This window comes from Kryptolebias marmoratus, linkage group LG19 (assembly GCF_001649575.2).
Source record: "Kryptolebias marmoratus isolate JLee-2015 linkage group LG19, ASM164957v2, whole genome shotgun sequence".
In the NCBI taxonomy this organism is placed as follows: domain Eukaryota; kingdom Metazoa; phylum Chordata; class Actinopteri; order Cyprinodontiformes; family Rivulidae; genus Kryptolebias; species Kryptolebias marmoratus.
This window is the reverse complement of record NC_051448.1, coordinates 19527050-19540550: the sequence shown is the minus strand read 5'-3', so window position 1 is coordinate 19540550 and position 13501 is coordinate 19527050. Positions and strand designations below refer to the sequence as shown.

Sequence of the window (13501 nt, the reverse complement as noted above, 5' to 3'; positions counted from 1 at the left end):
CCTCGGGAGGCAGGAGAGAGGGCAGACTGGGTGGAGAAGGGGAAACCTGCCCAGCACCACCACAATGGCAGCCTTGCTTCCCCCTGTTGTATCCCCAACACTCTGAATCCTTCCACTTCACATGCCAGCGCAGGATTAAACCGCTGCGGTCCACTAACCGTGCTACAAACGCTTGAGTCACGCTGAAGAACTCTTCTGAAGCCACTGTGGAGTCATGTGTCCGTTCATTTTTGAGTATCGTTGTTGTTCTCCGAAAGCCTCCCACTCAGAAACAATGCATCGCATTTTTCTCGCTTACTCTCACACACACACAGACAGCGACTTGTGACACTGAAGCGAAGAACTGAGCCTCCTCCTCCTCGCAGCAGAACTCCATTAAACTGCTGGCCTTGTGTGCCCTCTGGTTCAACCAGCTGGGCCTGCTGCCTAATTTTACACTTGCTCAATACAAACTCACCACTATCCCTGCTTCACATCTGGCCTTTGGTGTGGAGGGGAGGGGAGCTGATAACAGCAACAGAGACAGAAACTCACAGTGGCTGCTGGCAATGGGGGGTATCAGTAAACAAACACAACTTAGAGGGGCTTCTGTCAATGCAAGGAGACAAAGAATGAAGAGTGAAAGAAGAGAACAATAAATGAAGGGAAAGAAATCAAGGCAAAACCCAAGTGAAGGAGGGTGTTTGGTATTTGGAGAGAAGGAGGAGGAGGAGGCAGAGTGGCTGTCTGGATACTACCAGTCATTACTGTTTAGAGTGGGACTCCAGGCGTAGAAATTCCTTCTACGTCTCCGTTCAATGCTACTTCTGTTCTGCCAAGTCTGGCATGTCAGCAGCACTGCTGATACAAAGAGAACCATGTCTGCGTGTGACTGACTCTTGTGTGAAACTACCATCGGCCTGTGTGTGACTGCGTGAAGCGGTCGTCACCAACACAGGCTCGTTCTCAGACACATCCAGACAGGAAAGTTAGACGTAAACAAACAACAGGACACGCTACAGATGACCTGACAGGAATCCCATCAGCTAAGTCTAACTAGTTGTAAAGAGTTGACAGTCAGCACAATGCAGCAAGCCATGATTTGATTAATCACACGGGACTGCAAAAGTATCCACCCCCTGGGCATTTGGTTTAGATATTGTGCAACCTGAAATTAATTGGATTTTCAATTTGATTATAAGTAATAAACCTTCCCCTACACAAAATACTCCAGATTAATGAAATTAAATGGGGGGAATTTTTTAAAAATAATTCTAAAACACTAAACTGGAAATTTGTGTGTGCATATGTATTCACCCCCTTTGCTTTGAAGGCTTAACCATACCCTTTAGAATCCACAAAATCTGTAAAATAAGATCCACCATCTAAGTATCAAATGATCTCAGTAGGTCTACACCTGTTCTGATGGCCCTTGTAACCAACACCAGTCCAACACCTCTAAGTAGTAAGGGCTACCAGCAAGCAAGAGACATCATGAAGACCAAGGAGCTCTCTACACAAGTCTGAGACAACATTGTGGAGAAGAAAAGATCAGGGCTGGAGCATGAAAAACCTTGAAAATCTCACAGAGCTCCATTAAATCCATAAAAAAATGGAAGGATTATACCTAGAAATAGAAGGTTGTTCACTAAAACTCACAGATTGGGTAAGAAGTGCACTAAACAACCAAGAGGTCATAGATAACCCTGATGGAGCAGGCAGTATTTCTACAGAGATAAAAGTATCTGTCTATAGGACCACTAAGCTGCACAGAGCTGGACTTTATGGAAGAGTGGCAGAAAAAAAAAAAACACTGCTTAAAAAAAGTTAAAATAAAAATAGTAGGATCATCTTTCACAATGTTATGAAAGAAAATGAAAATTTTACTTTTTGTCCACCAAGAACAAACACTATGTTTAGTACAAACCTAACGCCTCTGATAATGCTGAAAACACAATCCCCACAGTGAAGCATGGAAGTGTCAGCATCATGATGTGGGGATGTTTTTCTATCAGCAGGGACTGGGAAATTGGTTTGAGTTGAAGGACAGATGGATGAAAGGCAAACTGATCGAGTCTTCCTGAGATTTGAGACAGGGAGGTAAGTTCACGTTCCAACAGGTCAGTGACCCTAAACACCCTGCTGAAGCTACACTCCACTGGTTTAAGGAGATCCAGTTACACACACAAGCAGCACCCATCCAACCTGAAGGAGCTGCAGCAGTTCAGTCAGGAAGAATGGACAAAATTCCAGTGGTTCGATGAACCAAAATCACGGAGAAGGACCTGAAGAAACTTGCTGCTGGAACGGATGCAAAAAGCAAATTCACAATGTTTTGACTTTTATTTCCAAAAGTATTTGAAAACATGAAGTCAGAAGGAGACATAAAAGATCAGCTATCAAAACTTTCAAAACCACAAACCCGGTGAACACACCAGCGCCCACCATTTCTAAATTACAGATGCTTGTGAAGCCAAGATGACAAACTAAAAAACACAGACAGAAGCAGACAAGCTCTGCTTTCAAACATGTTAAATTAAACTGAAAGCACTGCACATTACTTCCATCTGGACCTCTTCAGTCTGAAGAAGTCTTTTGGATAAAAGACAAAACCTATCAACTTAGAAGAACCCATCGAGAGGACCTGACTCAACCTTGTTAGATACTAAACTAGTTACAAGTTGCATTTAATGAGCAACAAAGACTCAGTGACCCCAGCAGGGAGCAAAGAAAGTGAGCCCACACATTTACCCCAAACGGCACAAGCTGACCTGGTGGCCTCTGTACAGTATGTTGTGATGACCCACTTAGATTCAGCGAGAAGACATACGTGCCCACTTTGACCACATTGGCAACTAAACAACAAGGATGTGGTGACGAACAATGAGAGTTGGGTGGGGTCTGTTAATACTGTTTTGTATCCCTTCTTCAAAATATACTGTGGTATACAGTATTACTAAGTGAGTGGAAAAGCTAGAGATGTTGGGGGTTCAAGACGTATTTTTTAGTCAATGCTATCACATGATGGAATAAAGTGATTTAAACAAATAAGTTTAAAGGCTTGAACAACAGATGCTAAATGTTACAGTAACATTACAGAATTAGCACATTACTTGGAATGGGTGTTGTTTCTTTGGCATGTAAAAACTGCAGCATTTTCGGTTGTGACGGTAATAAAAGTTTAATAGATTTGTCTGATGCAATTTATTTCTGTCATTAAAAGACACCTAAATCATCTTACCAGTGAACACATCACATGTTGGTAATGGAGCATCCAAGTTATGCCTTCAACATGGCGGAGTTGCTGTTCAGGCTTTTAAATGTGTAGCTTTTAAACAGTAGGCGTCGCTACTGAGAAATCTTACAAGTTATCAATTTTCCTACTTGGTAATTGATAACGTATGGACAGACATTTCTGATTGCCGATGTCGGCCCACTAATCGATCTATAACTACATGTTACAAAGCACTATTTGTACTTCGATTAGTCAGAGTGCCTTTTTTAGACCAGTTCTTCTTGGTGCAGTTGTGCAAATGTCTCCTTTTGTTAACTTCCCCGGCAGGGATGTAAAATTTACAGCAGGCAGACACCGAGCAAAAGTAAATGTGACGTAAGATCGAGAAATGCCTCTCCAGTTCTCATCACCGATCTGATGACAGGACACCTAAAGATGGGTGGCTCGATGTTACAGCCAGCAGGAATGGCAGCAGAAGAAGAGTTTACAGGAAGCTGTGTCCACAGGTGATGGAACAGCTTGTTGTGCAACACTGTGTTGCAAAGATGTTTGCTCAAAGCTCAGAAAAATGGTCAGTTATTTCTGAGGGGAAAAAAATAAGAATCAGGTTAGACCCACGCAGTGAGTTATGGATAAGGGTGTTCCTTTAAAAACAAACAAACCTAGCCACAGCTTTCCATAAACACTGGTTGTGCTGTTGAGCCACTCATCTTTAACAGGAGATGCATTTCTCAATCTTACGTCACATTTACTTTGTTACTTTTGCTCGGTGTCTGCCTGCTGCAAATTTTGCATCCCTGCTGGGAAAGTTAACATGTAGCTACAAAAGGAGACGTTTGCACAACTGCACCAAGATGAACTGGTCACAGAAACGGCACCCTCGCTAATCAAAGTACAAATAGTGCTTTGTAACATGTTATAGATCGATTATTAGGCCGATATTGGCAATCGGAAATGCCTGTCCATATGTTATCAATTACCAAGTAGGAAAATACTGTAGCCCACTATTGAGTTTTTTTTTTAAAGAGAGAGAGTTTGTTAAATATCCATTTAACATGTCACTGTTTCATCTGATCCATTTTAGAACCATGTTGACATTTATTCTTTGACAAATACACACATGAACGCACACTTTACAGTTAAATTATCATGCATGGATGTATGCTATAGCTTTGACAAGACTGCAACATATGAACTAAAAATCTATTTTTCCTGCTGAATTATATCTGGACCCTAACAACTTCTGATCATCCAATTATCAAGCCTAATCAATCCTAATTAGGATCAGAGTTGAAGCTAATGCTCAGGGGTTTTCACACACACAACATTATCATTATCAGTTTCCACACAGTCAGTGGCTCAGCCCAGATCGCCGTTGTTTGCTCCCACTCAAATTTTCGTGTTGAAACGTGACAGGAGTCTTTTTGAACATCCTGACATATCTGCTCCCACAGACTAGACTGTACTGAATAATAAACAACGATTCACCTGCTGCGATAGGTGAGCGAGCGGCCAAGAAGCAAAAAGGTCACGCAGGCCGGGATTAGGATCTTTCTGCCAGCTGAGGATACAAAAAGCAGGAGGACAGGACAGGAAGTGATTCTTTCAAGGATTATCTTCCACACATGCTGATATATTGTGGTTATTCTATGTGTACATAAAACTCTATTTGTGCATCCATGTACTAAAAAAAACATTTGCAGGTTTAAATAGCAAACAAAGATAAAATCTAGACCATAACTGTTGTGGTTCATGTGCCGCTCTGATTAGCAGCATGAATAATACAGAGAATGACTTTCTTTCCTGCAACACATTTTCCCCAAGCTTTCCAATTTTCCAGTGGCCCAGAACATTTGATGCTTTGGGCATTTAGGCCATCGCTGCCAAAGCAGGAGAGCATTTGTTGGGAGTCATTTGCACAAATCAATCGGACATATGGTGAGCATTTGAAATGACCACCACTCAGGTTTCAGAAACAATGCTACGCACTGTACCTAAGGGCCCTGTCCACTTGGGAATACGGTCTTTCGGAAACAATCTTTTTATTTGTCGTTTCTAAAAATGTCCTTGTAAACACAGCACTGTTCATAGAAATATATTCAACCACACGAAAACACAGAAAAACGACCCAGAATGCTGTATTAACTATGCCAGGCCTGTATGGGGTGCTGTAATCTCTTTAAAACTCTAAAAAGTCTCCAGTTGATCCAAAATGCTGCTGCCAGAGTTCTGATGAGAATTAGGAGGAGAGATCAGATTTCTCCAGTTTTAGCTTCTCTCCAATGGCTTCCTCTTAAATTCAGAAAATAATTTAAATCTTACTTCTAACATACAAAGTTCTCAACAACCAAGGTCCATCTTATATTAAAGATCTTATTGCTCCATATTTTCCTAACAGAGCACTTTGCTCTCAGACTGCAGGTTTACTTGTGGTTCCTGGAGTTTCTAAAAGTGGAACAGGAGGCAGAGCTTTCAGTTCTCAGCTCCTCTCTTGTGGAACCAACTTCCAGTTTCTGTCTGTGAGGCTGACACCCTGTCTGCTTTAATACGAGGATTAAGACTTTCCTTTTTGATCAATCCTATAGTTAGGGTTGGCTTGGGTATCCATTAGTTACGCTGCTATAGGCTTAGACTGCTGGAGGACAAACTGACCATATTTCTTTAGTCTGCTGCTGTATTTACTTGCTCTATTCTCCATGTTTGTATTTGTAATTATTTCCATCATTAGCAAGTGTTTTTCTTCCTGTAGAGACTCCACCTGGACCCATCATTCTGTGTTTGTCTTTGTCTCTTTCCTGTCCTCTCAAACCCTAGCCAATCAAGGCAGATGGCTGCCTATCCTGGTTCTGGTTCTTCTTCCTGTTAAAAGGGAGTCATTCCTTTCCCCTGTCGCCAACATGCTGCTCAGGATGGGAGACTGAGATGAAATGAAGATTCAACACAATCTGCTGGCTTCTTTAGATATAGTGCTGGGCGATATGGAAAAAATCCTATATCACGATATGGATAATTTTATATCACGATAACGATATATATCACGATATAACCCAATTACGTACGTTGTCAGTTATTCTCTGAAAAATATGAAAAAATAATCTAATTTCTTACTTTTTTCAAGCTTTATTTCTAAGTGACATTTAACTGAACTTTCACAAATGAGATCTGCTGCATTTTAGTGCAGCAATATATANACGTAACAGTATCAAATGACAACAGACTCCATTATCTTCGGCCGGCTATAGTTTCACTTTTCGTAACTTTCCCGGCTCTTTTACAACTTGTTTGTTTGCACTTTTTAGATTGTTAAATATTCTTTTTCGTGGTTCTTTTTTAAGTGATAGAAGAGGTTTGTTGTGTTGGCGTCAGATGAGAAAACAGTCTAATAGCAGAGTTAGCATTAGCAGAGTTAGCATTAGCAGAGTTCGCATATTACCTTTTTCTGCTCCGTGTCAGACAGACCAAATCCCCCCTCGTTTTGGTAAAAGTCTTTCTTCTTTGGCTGCCTGCTAGCTGTCTCTACTTGTTGCGACCCCGGGTTTGATACTTCATGCGTCTCCATCTTTCAGCACTTATGGTGAAAACACCGCGCCGCACAGAAAGCCGCTGCTGTAAAGCATGTCGCAAACCCACACATAAAGCAGCGTCATGTCACAAAACGGAGGTTCTTCGCAAAATACTTATTTTTTCTTATTATTTATCACTTATATAAACTGAATGTATGCAAAGTGACAACACTAATACATTCGTCGTAGTCGTATTTACATGAATCATTGATACAATTATGATAGAAACGACAGAGACGATAGAAGAAAATATATCACGATAGACACTTTTCTATCGTCCCCACGATATGTATCGCTATATCGCCCAGCACTACTTAGATAACTTTTGACCAATCGGCTTTTAGAATGTAAGTGAATGTTTTTATACAGTGCCCTGAGACGACTTTTATAGTAACTTGGCGCTATAGAAAAAAACTGAATTGAATCGCTCTAACCCTGCCACAAAACTACACAAGAAACAGTAACAACAACGAGGATGCAAAAATATGATTGTTAGATTTTGGCGGAAGCCAAAACAGGAAGCTCAAAACATAAATGTGAAAACAGAGAGAATTTATTTCATCCAGAAAAATTAGGACTGTTGAACATCTGGAGAAACTTCAAGGACGCTTCTTAAAAAAAAATTCTGAAATTCCAGAATAAACTGGAATTTGTAACAACTATAATACAAACCCTACAGACACTTCAGAGTTGTAATAGTAGCTTATCTGGAGACAAGTGTATTGTTGCTGCTCAGGCATTTATTACCACAGCTAACCAAAGTTATGCAGGAGCAGCTGAGAAGCCGTCTCCACCTAAACACGTCGGCCCAATAACAGAGATTGCTCTAAAACTGCACAGCGAACAGACCGAGAGCGGCTGTCATGCTGACAGGATGTGAGCATAAAAAGTGAAATGTGAGTGGGAAGTGCGCAGGGTCATGAGGCGGCGATGTTGTACACACACTTGTTCTCCACTGACAAATAAAGAGGCGGGCAGACGGAGAGCTCGGGCTAAAACAGGAACCTGGTGCTGGACGGTTTTTACTGCGACGCGGCCCCGCTCTGCTGCAGACAAACCACTCGTTTGTCTGAGTGTAACGACAACAGGACGGTGGGAAACGTCGCTGCTGGCGAACGCTCCCGGCTCGAGTGGGAGAGCATTCAGAAGCTTTCAGGAGATTAGGCTGTTTGAGCAGCCAGGATTCATTAATCCTGCTTTACCAAACTGTGAGCCTGAAAACGCTCCCGTATGTTGGTGAGAGCTCACTTACAGCTGAGTGATAAGCTCATTGCCTGTATCTCTGTGTGCAAGTGTGCCTGTGTGTTAGCAAAATATCTCACAAACTACTGGATGGATTTTAATGTAACTGTCATTGAGTGTCCGTCTATAATTAATGACCTTTAGGAGTCAAACCGAGTCAGATCTTGACCCAGAATTTGGCGTGGTCATAGCTGAGACTGAGTGCTAACACAAAGTGCAAAATTAACTATTTGGAGTCAACTCTGTCCGTCTGTTAGCAAAATATCTCATGAACCACTGGGTGGATTTTAATGAAACACTGAATAAATTAATCTTTGGCTGTACCTCTACAACAGATTAACTTTTAGAGTCAATCCTGTTGAAGATGGCCGCTACAGCTAACCAACATTCGCCAAAACAAAAACAACCATAACTCAGTCAGTTTTTGAGAAATTGAGCTAAAATTTGATGCGGTAGTAGCAGAGAGTCATTAACAACACATACTCTGAGCGCGACATCTAACGATATCACAGGAGAACATAGGATGAACTTACGTCTAAATCTCTGGGACAAAAGCCGGTGGGCAATACACATGCCTTTAGTTTTTTATTTTTTTTAAATATCAATGATGGTTGATCTCTGTTCAAGTGTTTTATTAAAACTGTACGGAAAAAGCAGCAGCTCATTAAAGCCACCACCTTTGAATCTCCTACAGTGAGAAGGATTTGACCAACTGTGGTTCCTTCACGCTGTGGCCGTTATCACATGTCCCGGAGCAATTTGGCGACCCATCAGGTGTGCAAATGTGCAAATTAAGTCTTCCTTCACACTTTTCCCGGACTCCCTCTCTCTCTCTGTCTGTCACACACAGTTAACGGAGCATCTGAGGCTCTGAAGCCGGTCTGTCGTGTTTCCTTTTCCAGACCAGATGGCAGCACTGGCTGAGTCAGCGCTGCTTGGAGGGTCACGGTAAACTGGGTGATTAAATGCTGATGCCAGGAGGAGACATGCTACAAAAAGTCCAGAGATGAAGAACTCAGGGACACCATCATCAGATTCTTCTGTCTAAGGAGAATGATGACTTCAGCAGCTACAGCAAGGCTGTTTTTACTCAAAGTTATGCCTCATTAAATAAACATAATGGCTAAAATGTTGAAATACATGCTGCAGCTTAAAAATACCAAATGTAGGGACCATATGATTTCCTCAATGCAGAAAACAAGGATAAAAACATGAAATTGGACGTTAAAACTGGAATTTACAGTAAAACACAAGTCATGGAATTTCTTAATGTGGATTTTTCCTAAAAAGCAATTACAACATTTAACACCAAGTGTAACATTTAAAGTAAAACAATATAATAAACAACTTCTAACCTGCACTAATGTTAGCTTAGCACTTCAGCTAACCTGCGCTAATGTTAGCTTAGCACTTCAACTAACATGCACTATGTTAGCTTAGCACTTTAGCTAACCTGTGCTAATGTTAGTTTATCACTTCAGCTAACCTGTACTAATGTTAGCTTAGCAATTTAGCAAACTTGAGCTAATGTTAGCTTAGCACTTCAGCTAACATGTACTAATGTTAGCTCAGCACTTCAACTAACATGCACTATGTTAGCTTAGCACTTTAGCAAACTTGAGCTAGTGTTAGCTTAGCATTCAGCTAACTTTTCAAACAGAATATTCTATATATTTATTTACAGTGGAATACGATAATCCAATATAAAAATATATTGTTTGCTTGTTTTAGAAGATGTTTTGACAGAAAACTATAATCAAGCTGAAACACACCAGAGGAACTTTACTTTGAAAACACTAGGATGTGTTTTATATATAAATTACTTACTGGGAAATTTTAACCAGAGTTGACTTTTCTGTTCAACTACAACAGTTTTTGCTGTATTTTTGTTTAAAATTTCTTAATTTTAATAAGAATATACTGTTTTAATTGTTGAGATTTTATGAATTCACCACATAAGAAACCTTTTGGAGGAAAACATGGGGTTACATCCTAAAACGTGGAGTTCAGAGGAACAAAAACAGAATTTGGGAAAAACAAAAATAATTTATTAGGGCCCTACAAACACCTACAGACAACAGAGTGCAGATATGCACAAACGTCATGAACACTGCAGTCTGACCTCAGCTGAAATCAAACGGAAATAACGATATGAAAACTGCTTGAATCAAAGGAGACAACACACGCCATCAGCACCTGCGCCGTCAGGAAATCCTTCAGGATCTCTGATGTGCGATCCCGAAAACAAGCTGCGATTTCCAGCTGCAGCAGAAAACTGCTGCTCCAAGCGATTCTGTGTGGAGTTTGGGAGCAGCTTAACTGCAAATATCACATTACCTGATCCAGCCCCGCAGCAGCTTTAAAGCAGCTCATTTCAGCAGGGGGAGGACGATTTGTAACATGAGCCAAGCGGCTGCAGTCGTCCCCCACATCAGAGGGAAGTGCTCGCTCACCTTGCATCAGGTGCATATTTGTGTAATCGTGACAGCACAAAAAGTCCCAGCTGGATGATTTTGAAGGCTGCAGATCTAAACTTTTGCCAAATCGTAAAAAGGAACATTCGACTCCTGTTCTGTTTTCCTGTCAAACTCTAGCAGGAGTCAATCAATGCAAAACAATTAGAAAAAAAAAAAAAAAAGAGGCCCTACAGTGGGACACAAAAGGTTTCCTGCATGCTCGCTTTAAGGCAAAGTGTAAAGCAAGAGCAGAATAAAAACCACAAAGTGAAAAAAAAAAAAAAAATGCCCCTGATCAACGACGGGGCGTGAGGAGAGACCATATCCTGTTTTTCTGTCGCAGACGACAAGCTCGCGCAGTGAGAAAACAAAGGTGTGAAACTTTTTCTTTTTTTTTTTGAACTTCTTGGTCACACAAACGCACTACGTTCAGCTTCTGACACGTCCGTTTACTGAACTCTGACACGTGTTTTTGCATGAAAAAAAAAAAAAACCCTCTCAAGTCCCATAGCAGTGAGAGACACCCTGGGTGAAAGAGAAAATGCCTGTTTTTGATGTTTAAACTCCGAGATAAGTTTGTAAAAAATTTAGTGAGAGGCATCATCACTAACACTTTAAGCTTAAAATCTTCAAAAAGACTTAAAAAAACCCCCAACCAGTTAAGATGTCAAAAATGCCAGTTCGGTCGTGGAAAGCCCAACTTTCTGCAACCCATTTCAACGTGAAACAATGTTTTTACAGCAAAGTCTCGGAGAGCTACAGCACTCCAAACTGGCCTGGGTTTCCTCACTTGTGTCACTAAAACTCCCATTATTGTACAAGTGAAATAATCTGCTTTTTTTTTTTAAACTACGTTTTATTTGCACCGTGTCCATGTGATGTACTACAACCGAAGGTACAGAATTTAGTCATTCATCTGCAAAGTGTTTTAACTACTGCAGCCCTAACATTGTAACGCAAGGGTCCCCAATCTGCGGCTCCAGGGCCACATGTGGCTCTTCTGACCCCACCTGAAGGGGCTCCTTGTATCTTTGACTAAAAACAACAAGAACCTGAGCCAGTTTTCCATTTATAAATGCACAACAAGAACCAAGACTCTGAGCAGTTCATCAGAATGTTTTGCATATGTGTGGATGACATTTCTACAGCAGAATGACACGGATAACCAAAGTAGGTCAGGCCGCCTGTGTGAACGCAGCTTTTTAAATAGAAAATAGCTTCCCATGGTTTCATTACCAGAATGGGCTGAATGTGACTTAGGTTTTCACTGGATTGTGTTTAAAATCCAGTGATCAGCTTCCCTGTCGTCCAGTTACCTTATGCAGCTTTCCTTTTGCAGTTCTTCCTTAAATCCACCAGGAAGTTCACATTTTTTCCAACACATTTAAGGCACATTGCTGTAAATGCTAAAAGAAAAAGGGAGTTTGGCACATGTATTGGGTTATAGATTTTAAAAAGCACTGGAATATGGCGTTGCAGAGGCATGCAGCTAGTTTTGTATAATTTTGCTCTTTTTTGGCCCTCTAACTGTTGTGCCTCTCATCTAATACCATGTATTTTAAAGTGTAAATCCTGCTAGAAACGATCTGCACGCTCCGGCTGCCCCGAACGGTCCCATCAGAGGACTCAACAAACATGCAAAACACGCCGCAGGAGAGATCAGCTTGTCCTGCCTGTTTGTTCGAGGCACTTGATTCAGCCAGCATTCCAGAAACGCTGCACTTCGAGCCATACATCTAGTCATACTGGCTGGAGTGGCACAGCACACACACACACATGCAAACACACACACTTTTGTTGTTGAGATGTGCAGCTGTTGCTGTACGTCCTCTTGGATGAAAAGAGCGCCATTTCAGTGCAAGGCAGTGAAAAAGGGGGCAGTGGTTTCAAAAAGGGGACAATGTGTTGAGTTAACACACCTGATAATAAACAGGTTGGCTCATTAGCTGCTGAACAGATCATAGTCACTGTGGTTCGTCTCAGACCTGCTCGTTCTTACAGGATTTCAAGTCACCATTAATTTCTCAAACAAGTCCCAGGAAATATAGGGGTTACCATTCGGGTCCTAACACTCTGGCGGCTGGAAATGTTGGTGCAAATTAAAAAAAAAACCTCAACAAAACACACAAACAAATGTGTTGTTTATGAAGAAATGAGGAGCATTTGAACGCATCACCGAGCAGAAGTGAGTTTATAAGTAGCTGCTGTCAGGTTCCTACGGGTGACATGGGTGAAGAAGTTCACAAAGTCATGCTGTCAGTCATTAAAGCGCCAACAACTGCTATGATACTGTTCTCACCCCGGGGTCCTGGAGCTTCCTCACCACCCACCACTCCCTCAGTTAGTCCAAATAAAGCTGCCTGAACTCCAGGGAAATGTTTCTATCTGGCTAAGCTAAGCTCGTAAGCTAGTGTTAGCCATCGCTGCTGTCAAACTCGAAGTGAAAAGGTCCAGACAGAGAAGACGAGCAGAGATATTTATCCCGCGCCACATACACCCCAGCACATGACTGACTCCTCTTCAGGAGAGGCTCCTGAGAGTTAGCTAGCAGCTTTTAGCGCTTCCTCCTGGATCTGCTGTCTGTCTCGTCAGAGTCATTGATTTGACAGGAGCGCACAGCTGAGACCAGGAGAAGTTCAAACCCGCCCAACAACAAGGTTAGTTTAAGTCAGTCAGACAAACAAACTCACCGGTTCGTCCCTCGAGGGGGTGTTTATTTCTGGACAGGAGTAAAACACCGAAGTCTGCCCAGGGCTGCACCGACTCTCTCCGACCTTTGAAGCTCCGTCTGTCCCCAGCAGCAAGCGGCGGCGGCACTCTCAACACCTCCCTCCGCCTCTGCCGCGGGGACCTAAGCCCCGCCTTCTAAAGTTGTGATTGGTCAGATTTTAGGGACAGTGCCACGATGGCCAATGAAATGACGTTCTCAGTTTTCTTTGTCCAATAGCTGCGCGATAAATCAATCCTCTCTGCAGGGCTTTTTTTTGTTTTGTGTGTGTGTGTGTGTGTGTGTGTGTGTGTGTGTG

General features: G+C 41.8%; 1 protein-coding gene across 2 annotated transcripts in view; it reads right to left on the bottom strand.

Annotated features, from left to right (window-relative positions):
- The window catches only part of fam49a (family with sequence similarity 49 member A), a 43611-nt gene extending 30305 nt beyond the window's left edge, over positions 1 to 13306 (bottom strand). For both annotated transcript variants that reach the window (XM_017409229.3, XM_017409224.3), the window contains exon 1: positions 13166 to 13306. The gene's annotated coding sequence lies outside the window, so the exon portion shown is untranslated. The remainder of the gene's footprint in view (positions 1 to 13165) is intronic.
- Between the last annotated feature and the right edge of the window lie 195 nt (positions 13307 to 13501).